Here is a 14,197-nt window from a genome sequence, read left to right as displayed (position 1 = left end):
TTTATCGGATGTATCTACGCCCTCTGTTCGACCATGCTTTCGAAGTCTGGGGCGTTTCTGCCAAGACGCATATTCAACGACTGCAGTCGTTACAAAATAAAATATTACTCAGTGTCTACCATGTCCACTGCCAGTTTCCACATCAGTACCTCCATGAAGCCGCTGAAGAGTTAGAAGTCCTTGAAAGACATAAGAAGATCGCAAGACACTTTTACGAGAAGACGTAGACGTCTACTAACCATCTCATCAGGGACCTAGGAGCACCACCACGACTACGAGAACTACACAGATGACCTGTTACAATGCTCGACGGATGAAGCACTGCAACCTCAAGAAACCAACGCAATGAAGTAAGAAGAAAACAAAATAAATTAAGTTCCTAACACCGCCCACGCCCTTCCTGTAAAACACACAAAAATAAAGACAACAAATTTCCCCCAAACCTTAATATGAAGGCAATGCCTAACGGTAAATCCTTCTAAAATAGCTGCCATCAGCCTTCAGAAGTGGAAGTAGGACTCGATCGACCCAAGGACCAGTCTGAAGAAGACAGCGAGGCACGCTGTTGAAATATCGTGCGAGAACGACGCGAACACTCGGCTGGATTCCCGAATATCCAAGACGTCAACAGATCGCCAGGAAAGCATGAAGAATAAAATGAACCCTAGTAAAAGGATTAGTAGTGCTGTAAATTTGTCAGTATGAACGGTTCCAATCAGTTGTAACATTGTCTAGATTGGCAGCAGTATTTCAACAAAACTAGTATGAAATTCTAGTCTTGAAGGGAGATTGGATGTGGTAAGTCACAACTACAATACACTACGGACGAAACTTATTGCTTCGCACATCTTCCCAAACTGAAAATCTATTTTCGCGATTTACAGACTCAATATTCTCCTAATGTTTAATGGGGCTAAGTGATTATTTCCTGTTATTATAATATATTTCACTACGAAAAATTCCAATCAGTCTGAATAATATATTGTCCACTTCTTTATTTAATCATTCTTTCTTAGATTGGACTCCCCCACTTGGGAAGACCTCATGTCTGAAGACCGGTTCACACTGCCCGTGACATAATAACTGTAAGCACTGAGGAATGAATTGAAGCGCGATAAACACAGCTGGCCATTAAATTTGCTACACCAAGAGGAAATGCAGATAATAAACGGGTATTCATTGGGCAAGTATATTATCCTAGAACTGACATGTGATTACATTTTCACGCAATTTGGGTACATAGGTCCTGAGAAATCAGTAACCAGAACAACCGCCTCTGCCGTAATAACGGCCTTGATACAACTGCGCATTGAGTCAAACAGAGCTTGGATGGCGTGTACAGGTACAGCTGCCCATGCTGCTTCTACACGATACCACAGTTCATCAAGAGAAGTGACTGGCGTATTGTGACGAGCCAGTTGCTCGGCCACCATTGACCAGACGTTTTGAATTGGTGAGAGATCTGGAGAATGTGCTGGCCAGGGCAGCAGTCGAACATTTTCTGTATCCAGAAAGGCCCATACAGTACGTGCAACTTGCGGTCGTGCATTATCCTGCTGAAATGTAGGGTTCCGCAGGGATCGAATGAAGGTTAGAGCCATGGGTCGTAACACATCTGAAATGTAACGTCCACTGTTCGAAGTATCGTCCATGCGAACAAGAGGTGACCGAGACGGGTAACCAATGGCACCCCATCCCACCACGCCGGGTGGTACGCCAGTATGGCGATGACGAATACACGCTTCCAATGTACATTCACCGCGATGTCACCAAACACGGATGCGACCATCATGGTGCTGTAAACAGAACCTGAATTCATCCGAAAAAATGACGTTTTGCCTTTCGTGCACCCAGCTTCGTCGTTGAGTACACCATCGCAGGCACTCCTGGCTGTGATGCAGCGTCAAGGTTAACCGCAACCATGGTCTTCGAGGTGATAGTCCATGTTGCTGCAAACGTCATCGAACTGTTCGTGCAGATGGTTCTTGTCTTGCAAACGTCGCCCCATCTGTTGACTCAGGGATCAAGACGTGGCTGCACGATCCGTTACAGCCATGCGGATAAGATGCATGTCATCTCGACTGCTAGTGATACGAGGCCGTTGGGATCCAGCACGGCGTTCCGTGTTACCTTCCTCAACCCACCGATTCCATATTCTGTTAACAGTCATTGGATGTCGACCAACGCGGGCAGCAATGTCGCGATACGATAAACCGCAATCGCGATAGGCTACAATCCGACCTTTGTCAAAGTCGGAAACGTGATGGTACGCATTTCTCCTCCTTACACGAGGCATCACAACAACGTTTAACCAGGCAACGCCGGTCAACTGCTGCTTGTGTGTGAGACATCGGTTGGAAACTTTCCTCATGTCAGCACGTTGTAGGTGTCGCCGCGGGCGCCAACCTTGTGTGAATGATGAGAAAAGGTAATTATTTCCATATCACAGCATCTTCTTCCTGTCGGTTAAATTTTGCGTCTGTAGCACGTCATCTTCGTGGTGTAGCAATTTTAATGGCCAGTAGTGTAGTATTAGCAACCACTTTCGGTCGCCTGCGCGTGTGTGTGTTGTCTGGCCGTCACCGGATACCAGATGGAGCGCTGAGCGCGCACTTCGTAGGACTATTGGAATTTTTAAAATTATCCCGACCCGATATATTGATATGTATAAAATATCATTAATCATTATCGACTCTTGACATACAGAACAATGCTATCGGGTTATGGATATATTGACGGAAAAAATATCGACGGACCGGCAAAAAAAAAAAAAAAAAAGAGTAGTGGCTGCACAGTGTAAATATACTGCCAGAGCTGTATATTTAGGTGTTGAATTTTTTTTTTTAGATATTGTATACATCAACTAGCTAGTAGCCTGCTTATCCCCCTTAGAGCAAGAATTGAAAGGAGAACGGTTCACTTTCACACTTGTAGACAATCACTTTGCCAACTATGGTAACGGCAGGTATGTGGCACAATAAAAGGTGTCCAATGGGTCCTTCGTTCGCTTTGGTCTCGTATCGGATTTGTCTGGAAAACTTCATGTCGACTTCCGTGCTTTTTCATTTCTGTATACCCCAGCGACCTAGCAGTTGTAGTGTCGATACTGTATGGTGAAGTTAAACCTTGCAGCCGCTGTTGCTATCACCGAGCGCCGATTACGTCGGCATTTTCCCTCACACGTCTCCGCCCACCTCAAAGACCAATCTTGTCATTTAGCTTTCTGTTCATGAGTTCCAGCAACTGTTTTTGAAGAATGCCGGTGTGAAGAAACAGCACACTTGTTGCATTAAAAGTTGTTTTTTACCGAATCTGTGCTATTTCTTCATAGTGGATACCTTGTTATTCCATTCACAACACCACGCTGTCGCACTTCTTCTCTGCTTCTTTGTGCTTCACACAATCAAAGAGAAAGATTGGACGTTATGAAATCTCAAAAGGCAGTAAGACTCCACCACACAGTTCTACTACAATTTCAAAGGAACAGCTTCAAATATTTATTGAAAAATGGGAAAAATGTATGAAATGAATATATCACCATTCGATATTGCCAGTTCGATGTCGATTACTGACAATCGGCGAAAATAATATCGTCGATTTCTTTTGGAAAAACTTTCAATGTATTGACGTAACGATATTTTTCAACAGCCCTAGTGCATCTCCACGCAGTGGACGGTGGGCCGCGTCTGCCGGTCGGGCGTCGCCGGGTACTGGGATGTGTGCTGAGCGCTGCCAGCTCCAAACAGAAACACCATTACTGCACTTCCTCCGGGATCGCTGGCAGCGGTGAGCTGTTGTGCCACTGCTACATGCTGCTTGTAACGCATACAACACATCCGATCGCGAAGGTAACAAATACATACTGAGTAATAGCTCACAACACAGTGAGCCAGACGGCGCTGCGAGCGCCTCAGCCGGCCAGCCCGCGTCTTAGTCCTCCTGAGGAATGGTGTTACCAGATCTCGGCCTCTTCCGATCTCGAAACCTAGCACAGGACACTGGATAGCCGCATCCCTTTGATATTCGATACCCAGGAAACCACCTCGGCTGCTTCCCGTTGTAACGCCTGCACTTAAAACCCGTACGCCAAGGTGACGTGCCTACCCGCCCGAGCAACTTCTATTTGTTCTCGCGGCCTCTCAAAAATGCATTACTTGGCGGCATTTCTGTGATCAGAAAATTCCAGACTCCCTTCCTGCCTCTGCCCCTCTCGAGTGGTTACTTCCTGTTGATGTGAACACGTGCTCGAACCAACGTGTCGAAACATCCAGATGGAGGTTTTTATCCCTACTTAGAATACTGTACTCATTCTGACTAATGCTGGGGTAGAGGAAGAAACGGCGCAATTATGATATCAAAAGTGGCAGAAAATAATTTGCACTCCCTGTCAAATTAATTTTTGAACAACTTGCTGAAATCAGAGAGATAACTTACTCACTACCACCTTATGATGATTCTTCTTCATAATAAAATATTTTCTGCGTTTGAGAGTCAATAGAAAACATTTTGAAAATCAAGTACTTAAATTTCCGCAATAAATAGATGGTAGCGCTACGTATAGAAACTGTCTTGCAAGAAACATCGTCTTAGGAAACAAGCACCCTCCTCCACCACAACAACTTTATACTAAACATATTCTGTGAAAAAGACGTTCCGATAAAACACACCTGCGTTTGCAAAGCGCTCAGCATCCGCCGACTGTTGGGGAGTCACGGAAGATTCTGCCCGGAGAGGCAGTTGCATGCCCATCTCTGGGTACGCACACGTCGGCTGTAACAGACGCTCAGAGACTGGACAGACTGTCACTATGACCACCAAGCAGCGAACCAATCAATTTGCATGAGGGAATAGCGATCCAGCACAAACACTCGCCATATGGAATCTTCTCACACAACACACACATCCTTCTCTGTCGCTGCTCATCCGGCATACTGGTCACTTCGCTAGCCGACGGGTGGAGACATTCTTTGTAGCTGAAGGTCATGCGAGGCTAAGCCATAGCTTCCCGTCGGCAGGAGCCTTATGAACACTCCTGCCACTGGCCGTGGCACACTGTGAGACCACCTGGTGCTGTCTGTGTCTATTGTTCTGGGCCCGCCCGTTTAGCCGTGCAGTCTAACGCACTGCTTTTCGGGAGGGAAGGCGTGCCAGTCCCCGGCACGAATCCGCCCGGCGGGTTAGTGTCGAGGTCCGGTGTGCCTGGTAGTCTGTACATGGTCTTTGAGGCGGTTTCCCAACTGCCTGGGCGAATCGTTCAAAAGAGGAAAGGCCACTGGACATGATGGGATAGCAGTTCGATCTTACACAGAGTACGCGAAGGAACTTGCCCCCCTTCTTGCAGCGGTGTACCGTAGGTCTCTAGAAGAGCGTAGCGTTCCAAAGGATTGGAAAACGGCACAGGTCATCCGCGTTTTCAAGAAGGGACGTCAAGCAGATGTCCAGAACTATAGACCTATACCTCTAACGTCGATGTGTTGTAGAGTTTTGGAACACATATTATGTTCGAGTATAATGACTTTTCTGGAGACTAAAAATCTACTTTGTAGGAATCAGAATGGATTTCGAAAAAGACGATCGTGTGAAACCCAGCTCACGCTATTCGTCCACGGGACTCAGAGGGCCATAGACACGAGTTCCCAGGTAGATGCCGTGTTTCTTGACTTCCGAAATGCGTTTGATACAGTTCCCCACAGTCATTTAATGAATAATGTAAGAGCATATGGACTATCAGACCAATTGTGTGATAGGATCGAAGAGTTCCTAGATAACAGAGCGCAGCATGTCATTCTCCATGAAGAGAAGTCTTCCGAAGTAATAGTGATTTCAGGTGTGCCGCAGGAAGTGCCGTGGGACCCTTACTGTTCACAATATACATAAATGACCTTTACATAACATCGTAAGTTCACTGAGGTTTTTTGCGGATGTTGCTGTAGCATATCGAGAGGTTGTAACAATGGAAAATTGTCCTGAAATACAGGAGGATCTGCAACTAATTGACGCATGGTGCAGGGAATGGCAATTGAATCTTAATGCAGACAAGTGTAATGTGCTGCGAATACAGATAAAGAAAGATCCCTAATCATTTAGCTACAATGTAGCAGGTCAGCCACTGGAAGCAGTTAATTCCATAAATTATCAGGGAGTAGGCATTAGGAGTGATTTAAAATGGAATGACCATATAAAGTTAATAGTCGGTAAAGCAGATGCCAGACTGAGATTCATTGTAAGGATCCTGAGGAAATGCAATCCGAAAACAATGGAAGTAGGTTACTGTACACTTGTTCTCCCCCTGCTTGAATACTGCTCACCGGTGTGCGATCCGTACCAGATAGGGTTGATAGAAGATATAGAGAACGTCCAACGGAGAGCAGTGCTCCTCGTTACAGGATCATTTAGTAATCGTGAAAGCGTTAAGGATATGATAGATATACTCCAGTGGAAGACTCTGCAAGAGAGACGCTCAGTAGCTCGGTACGGGCTTCTGTTGAAGTTTCTAGAACATACCTTCACCGAGGAGTCAAGCAGTATATTGCTCCCTCCTACGTATATTCCGCGAAGAGACTATGAGGATAAAATCAGAGAGATTAGAGGTCACACAGAGGCATACCGACAATCTTTCTTTCCACGAGCAATACCAGACTGGAATAGAAGGGAGAACCGATAGAGGTACTCAAAGTACCCTCCGCCACACACCATGAGGTGGCTTTCGGAGTATGGATGTAGATGTAGATGTGGATGTAGATGTAGATTCCGCCTAAGTTACAATATGTCGGCGATTGCTGCGCAAACACTGTCTCCACGTCCGCGTACACCATAATTACTCTAGGATGCAAACATTTGGGGTTACACTCGTCTGGATCCGGTGTGAGACGTTCCCGACGGGGGGGGGGGGGGGGGTCTACTGGGGGCCGAACTGCAGAATAACCCCGGGTTCGGTTTGGAACGGCGGTGTGGTGAGCGAACTGCTATAGCCTGTTGTGGGGTTGTGAACCATTGCGGGCTACGGCGGGGACGAAGTATAGTTCTAACTGCTATTCCATCGCCGATATAGATTCCCCAGTATAAAGGATGGGGTTATTTCAATAGTGATACAAGTCTATTTTTGTTCATATTGATATACAGAGTTCTAAAGTTAAATGAGCCCTGAAAAATCTGCAGTTGAGATACTAGAAATACTAAAGCATATGGCTTCTTGTTGGAGATGAATATTTCTTCCTGTATGTTTGGCTCATTAATTTCAGAAGCATTATAGAGAGAAAAGTGGAGGTAATGGACTTGTACCACTATTGAAATAAGCCCTTAAAATAATCCTTTTTACCACTGTTCCGAAACCGATCCAATTAACCAACAAGTACAAGCCATACCCAACCAATGCCAGTGTTTCCTCCAGCAACAGCGTCATCTTAGAACCTCCTACACCTTGATTCGAATTTTATGCAACACACACTGTAGTGTCATACCGACGGGGTTTTGTGATTACTCGCCTCCAACACCGTCACATCTTAGTTGGCGGATCACAACCCCTTTTAAAACTCCACATAGATGAAATTGAGCCTGACATATTCTTCTGCCTTAGCTTACCGACTTCTCAGGTCATAGTGTTTACATTTCTTCACTTAATATTCCAGCAAATGAATCCGAACTAGAGATACTCATTCTAATTCAGCTCGCTCCAGATCCTTACTACTAGCCATTTTACGGCTGTTGAAGCTTCCGGTGAAAATGTTCGGGGTTTCTAGTCTTATTAATGTGCAGTAGATTTAGTTACTTTCAGGACAACTCCATCATAGGTCTCCAGCCTTCTTGTGGATAACTCCATCACATACGAACATTTCACATCTAAAACACTTACTACGCATTGTGGAAGGTATATCGCACCAGTGCTATCGTCAAACCAACTATCTCAATCTCACACGCTGATCGAGTAAAAATTTCCTCGATATATCCATACGTACCCTAACCCACACTATGTTTCCGTGAGAAATGCTTCGTCTTTCCTGGAGATTCTGTTTTCCAGCACATATACATAATATGATGTTTTTGGAGAAAATCAACATGGACTACGGAAACAGAGATCTTTCGAAACTCAGCTCTTTCTGTTCCCACATGAGATCCACAGTGTCGTAGACAAGGGCGCTCAGATTGATGCCGCGTACCTTGATTTCTGGAAGGCATTTCACACCGTTGCGCACAGCCGTTTAGTGAAAAAAATCGACAGATGTAAATAAATTTTATTGAGTACCCTAAGGAAGTGCGATTGCACCGTTACTTTGTACAGGCTCTGACAGTTGAAACTGAACGTAAATAAATGTATCACATTGCGCATAGATAGGAAAAGAAATCCACTACTGTACAGCTTAACTATTGATGTCAGAAAGCTGGAAACAGTATCTGCTTTAAAACATCTAACAGTAACTCTCTAGAATGACTTTAAGTGGAATGACCACATAAAACAGATAGTAGGAAAAACAGATGCCAGAATCAGAGTCATAGAAAGAGTCATAAGTAAATGTATGTTATCCACTAAGGAAGTGACTTACCAGGCGCTTGTTCGACCGATTCTTGTTGTTCCTCCATCTGGGATCCCTAGCAGGTAGGACTGATAGAAGATCCAAAGACAAGCGGCGTGTTTCGTCACGGGATCGTTTAATCGACGCGAGAGCGTTACGGAGATGCTCAACAAACTACATTTGGCAGACGTCAAAAGAAAGGCGTTTTGCATCACGGAGAGATTTGCTATTGTAATTTCGAGAGAGCACTTTTCGGGAAGAGTCGGGGAACATATTATTTCCTCCAACATACGCCATACGTAATGACCAGTCAATACATTCTTCCAACGTGCTATTCGCGAGTGTAAAGGGAATGGAGGGCTCAGTTAGTGACATGAAATGTATCCTCCCGCACCCATAATTGGGTGGGTTGCGGAGTATGACGTTGACGTAGATGAATGGAATATGCCGACCTGTACAGTCCTAGCAACACGGACCAATTTGGGCTCACAGGGTTGGCAGACATCGACTGTGTAGTGTTAAGCTGTCGAATCAGTGGTACTGTTCGCCTGTGTGTATCATGTAACCACAAATAGGTCATTGCATCTTAGTCTCAAGCATACAGTGGACAATGACCTCAAAATTATAGTGGAATCTGAGAATTATAGCGAGGTACGAAGGTGGGGCTCGTTCAAATGCAGTTACGAAAGCTGTGCAGCAGAGTGACATATATATATATCGAGTGTCATTTGACCGCTAAGTACGACACGTTCTGTCTCGGCATTCCAATTTTCGACAATAGCAGTGTTACGGCACAAATATTCACTGTGTTTTGTTTTGATACGTTAAAATTAACAGCTCAAAAGTGATCACAGGACGTATTTGTAAAGCAAGAAAGTGCCGTGAACACACATGGTTGCAGGAAGTGTATGTGCTGCAGTGGAGCGAGAGTAGATCTGTGATTCTGTTTTGTTTAAGAGAGCAAGAGTATTGAGATATAAATGTGTTATTCGTAATTACAGTAAGGAGTCACTCGAAGATCAACGAAAGTTCAGTGTAAGATTGGATACCTACTCCAACAGACTTTGCCTGAAACAAATTTGGAATTCAAACGACACAAAAAACCATTACTTGCGGAATACTGTCACATAGTTTCCAAACATTAGTTAGTGCTATTGAAGTACATTGATGCTACGCGTGGTACTGCCCTCCCCCATACTGAGTTTAAAATGTACTTCCATAAAGCCAATACTGAGACACGATCAGACTCCAACACTCCATTTCAAATGCTATAAATCACGTTCTTTTTAGTAGACGGATCTTGCTATCGCACTCCTTCGAATGTGGGAGGAGTCTGTGACACAGTCGCTGCCAGGAAGATGGATTTGTGATGAGGTGGTGAATAGATGTTTGAAATTCTAAGAAAATAAGCATAAGCTGTAATGAAAAGAATTGTGACACCTCGCAGCTACTGCAGCATTCTGACCTCTGCTACATCAGGAGAATTCTTAGCGTCAGCCATTTCCAACTATCATGGTTAGACCACGTGTGCTTAGAAGCATTCTTGCCGTTCTCACCTAATTTTCCTACAGCCATCAAATTGTCATCCCCTTGTGGGAGACATGGTTTCTCAGCAATAACAGAAACGCATTTGTGAAATTTATCACATAGATGGCGGCTACAGCCACCACCCCACACCTTCCACTGAGTTTGTCAGTTGGACTCCTCTTCTACCAAGAAGCTGAAGGCTGCTAGACGCTTCAGAGTAGAACAAGCAGACGTGATGAATCTTGGACATGTATGTATACTGAACGAGTGAAACTTACACACACTCTCACTCACTCACTCACTCACTCACACACACACACACACACACACACACACACACACACACACACACACATATGATGTCTATTGCAGTGTGGAAGATGGGAACAGTTGATGAAGCTCATTAAGCAGATTGAGGGCTGCAGCACTGTACCAGACATGGTTTTGCTTGGGGTGGTACAGCACACTGTCCAGCCAGTAGACTGGAGCAGTTCCACATGGGGTGGTACAGTGCATTACATGTGTATGGCTTGTACAGGTCATTAAGCCGACTGTAAGGTATATCTCTGTATTCGCAGTCATTTTGTACACATTGACATTGTGCACTAGCTACCATTTGACTGTAGGGCTGTACCCTGATGTAGTTTCATGTAGGGTGCTACAGAAAATTAGATTGATTGTATAGTGTAGTGCCGCACCTGAATACATAGTATGATTATACGGTATGGGGCAGGTGGAGGCTCACAAGGGCCAGGTCCATACCCCCACCCCCCTGTCACAGACACCATAAATATGTGTGTGTGTGTGTTTATGTGTGTGTGGTGTTCTTGTTCGGTACGTATACATGTCGGTGATTTCATCATGTTCTTCTTGTAAGAGGATTCCAACTAATGAAGGCTTTCAAACGTGTGTCGGGTGGTCTTAGCAGCCATGTAAGTGGTAAATTTCTCAAGTATATCTCCATCGGGTGTGTTTTCTAGATGGAGATGACAATGTGATGGCTGTAGGATTACCACGCACAAACAGCTAGAAAGCATCTACCCACACATGATCAAACCATTTTTACCTATAGATTATGCTTATATTCTCAGAATTTCAAACATCTGTTCATCACCTCATAGGAAATTTACCTTTCTGGCAGCGACTGTCTCACAGATTCTTCCCACTGCTGTAAGATTGTGATAGAATCATTGATAGGAAAATCGTTGATAATGGTCATATGCTAGAAGAAACTGTGAGAAACTGTACCAAAAAAATATAACTCTCAGACATTTCGGACGTGGTGGTATAGTGGTGGATGTAAGTCAGAAATGGCATCCTTCACCTAAGGGGTTGTAATGTTGCATACAAATAGCATGCTAGAAAATGTGATAACTCTGCTGGCTGAAGTGTTAAATTTCACCTAATGTAAAAAGTGATAGAATGAAAGCATCTAAAGTCCCAATATCAAAACATAAATGGTGCAAATGGCTGACGTTAAAAATTGCTATTCTGATGGAATGGCTGTCTGAAATATTGCAGTAGCTACCAATTCTTACAGTTCTTTTTCGTATAGCTTATGCTTATGTTCTTATCATTTGAAACACCTAGTCACATCCTCATTCGTAATCTACCTTTTTGGCAGTGACTATGTCGCAGATTCTTCTCGCTTATGTATGGATATGATAGGGAAGTTACTCCACTAAAATGAACCTAGATTTTAAGCTCTGATTTATAACTAAGGACTCTTAGAGTTTGATCCTGTCGGAATGCCAGCAATACGGAAGTAACCTTCAAAAATTATTATGGTATGAATAAGGTGATGAAGACTGTAGTTTTAGTGGAACACTCCTTAATTAGGGAAGGAAGCAACCCATACATTATCACTGTATTTAACTAGCACTGACAGTCGTTTGGGACCTATGTTACATGTATCTGACTCGAATGCACTGTAGGATAACTGGGTACTGTTTTCTTCCTATTCAAATTACTTTTCTAAATTAGAATGGAGAGTATATGCACGTATGGATTAGCTTTAATGAGACATTTCTTATTGGAGGACGGGAGCTCCACAGATGGCGTTTCTGCACTTATATATCCCTGACAGACGTTTCGAGATTAAGATACATCCGTATCATTCCATTGTATCGCTGGATTACTGGGTATTTTTTTTTCTTCCTAAGGAAATTACATTTAGAAGTCAGATGAGGATCTACACTCCTGGAAATTGAAATAAGAACACCGTGAATTCATTGTCCCAAAAAGGGGAAACTTTATTGACACATTCCGGGGGTCAGATACATCACATGATCACACTGACAGAACCACAGGCACATAGACACAGGCAACAGAGCATGCACAATGTCGGCACTAGTACAGTGTATATCCACCTTTCGCAGCAATGCAGGCTGCTATTCTCCCATGTAGACGATCGTAGAGATGCTGGATGTAGTCCTGTGGAACGGCTTGCCATGCCATTTCCACCTGGCGCCTCAGTTGGACCAGCGTTCGTGCTGGACGTGCAGACCGCGTGAGACGACGCTTCATCCAGTCCCAAACATGCTCAATGGGGGCCAGATCCGGAGATCTTGTTGGCCAGGGTAGTTGACTTACACCTTCTAGAGCACGTTGGGTGGCACGGGATACATGCGGACGTGCATTGTCCTGTTGGAACAGCAAGTTCCCTTGCCGGTCTAGGAATAGTAGAACGATGGGTTCGATGACGGTTTGGATGTACCGTGCACTATTCAGTGTCCCCTCGACGATCACCAGTGGTGTACGGCCAGTGTAGGAGATCGCTCCCCACACCATGATGCCGGGTGTTGGCCCTGTGTGCCTCGGTCGTATGCAGTCCTGATTGTGGCGCTCACCTGCACGGCGCCAAACACGCATATGACCATCATTGGCACCAAGGCAGAAGCGACTCTCATCGCTGAAGACGACACGTCTCCATTCGACACTCCATTCACGCCTGTCTGCGACACCACTGGAGGCGGGCTGCACGATGTTGGGGCGTGAGCGGAAGACGGCCTAACGGTGTGCGGGACCGTAGCCCAGCTTCATGGAGACGGTTGCGAATGGTCCTCGCCGATATTCCAGGAGCAACAGTGTCCCTAATTTGCTGGGAAGTGGCGGTGCGGTCCCCTACGGCACTGCGTAGGATCCTACGGTCTTGGCGTGCATCCGTGCGTCGCTGCGGTCCGGTCCCAGGTCGACGGGCACGTGCACCTTCCGCCGACCACTGGCGACAACATCGATGTACTGTGGAGACCTCACGCCCCACGTGTTGAGCAATTCGGCGGTACGTCCACCCGGCCTCCCGCATGCCCACTATACGCCCTCGCTTAAAGTCCGTCAACTGCACATACGGTTCACGTCCACGCTGTCGCGGCATGCTACCAGTGTTAAAGACTGCGATGGAGCTCCGTATGCCACGGCAAACTGGCTGACACTGACGGCGGCGGTGCACAAATGTTGCGCAGCTAGCGCCATTCGACGGCCAACACCGCGGTTCCTGGTGTGTCCGCTGTGCCGTGCGTGTGATCATTGCTTGTACAGCCCTCTCACAGTGTCCGGAGCAAGTATGGTGGGTCTGACACACCGGTGTCAATGTGTTCTTTTTTCCATTTCCAGGAGTGTATATTCCAATTAGGTTCCTTTCTGAGTATGTTGATGCAATAGCTCCATACTTAAAAATCACCTACAACTGTTCGCTCGACGAAAGATCCGTACCCGAAGACTGGAAATTCTTCAAGGAAGGTATGGGAATAATGCACTAAATTACAGGACCGTGTCATTAAAGTCGATATGCAGCAGGATTTTGGAATATATATTGTGTTCGACCATTATGAATTACCTAGTAGCAAACGGTCTATTGACACACAATGAGCATGGATTTAGGAAACATCATTATTGTCAAACACAACTAACTCTTTACTCCTATGACGTTTTGAGTGCTATTGACAAGGGATTTCAGATCGATGCCATATTTCTGGTTTTCCAGAAGAATTTTGACACCGTACCACACAAGCGGCTCTTAGTGAAATTGCGTGCTTATGGAGTATCGTCTCAGTTATGTGACTGAATTCGTGATTTCCTGTCAGAGAACTGACAGTTCGTAGTAACTGACGGAAAATCATCGAATAAAACAGAAGTGATTTCTGGCGTTCCCCAATGTAGTG

Source organism: Schistocerca piceifrons, chromosome 5 (assembly GCF_021461385.2).
Source record: "Schistocerca piceifrons isolate TAMUIC-IGC-003096 chromosome 5, iqSchPice1.1, whole genome shotgun sequence".
Taxonomy (NCBI): Eukaryota; Metazoa; Arthropoda; class Insecta; order Orthoptera; family Acrididae; genus Schistocerca; species Schistocerca piceifrons.
This window is presented reverse-complemented; position numbering follows the sequence as displayed.